This window comes from Octopus bimaculoides, chromosome 22, assembly GCF_001194135.2.
Source record: "Octopus bimaculoides isolate UCB-OBI-ISO-001 chromosome 22, ASM119413v2, whole genome shotgun sequence".
In the NCBI taxonomy this organism is placed as follows: domain Eukaryota; kingdom Metazoa; phylum Mollusca; class Cephalopoda; order Octopoda; family Octopodidae; genus Octopus; species Octopus bimaculoides.
This window is the reverse complement of record NC_069002.1, coordinates 17,162,023-17,162,494: the sequence shown is the minus strand read 5'-3', so window position 1 is coordinate 17,162,494 and position 472 is coordinate 17,162,023. Positions and strand designations below refer to the sequence as shown.

Sequence of the window (472 nt, the reverse complement as noted above, 5' to 3'; positions counted from 1 at the left end):
CTGTAGTGGATGGTCTGCCTGATCACTCTGTATCAATAAGGCTACAATCTCCAGCTCGGAACCTTGCGAACCACTTCCGTACAGTTCTTTTGGATAAAGAAACATCACCGTAAACTGTGCATATTTCTTTGGTTGCTTGTGAGGCAACCAAAGAAAAAGAAAAGTATCAAGTGCCGAAAATGAACTTTCTTATCTTCCATTTTAAAGGGTTAGAGAATTAACACAGGTTATAGGAACATAAACCTTTTTCCACGAAAAGATAGCTTAAACTGTGCTCTAAATGGAGGTGTAGTCAAATCCTATTTTATGGACTCAACCATGTTCTAAAATAAGTCGAAAGGTAAGCTACTATAAATCGGCACAAACTTTCCAGACAACCCAATATATACATTACATATATATGTTATATTATATATATTATATATTATATAAATATTATATTATATGTATATTATATATATATATATATATA

At 31.8% G+C, this 472-nt stretch overlaps 1 protein-coding gene across 5 annotated transcripts in view; it reads left to right on the top strand.

Annotated features, from left to right (window-relative positions):
• Positions 1-472, top strand: part of LOC106872257 (inosine-uridine preferring nucleoside hydrolase) — a 40,267-nt gene that overhangs the window by 18,255 nt on the left and 21,540 nt on the right. The gene's annotated exons all lie outside the window — the stretch shown is intronic.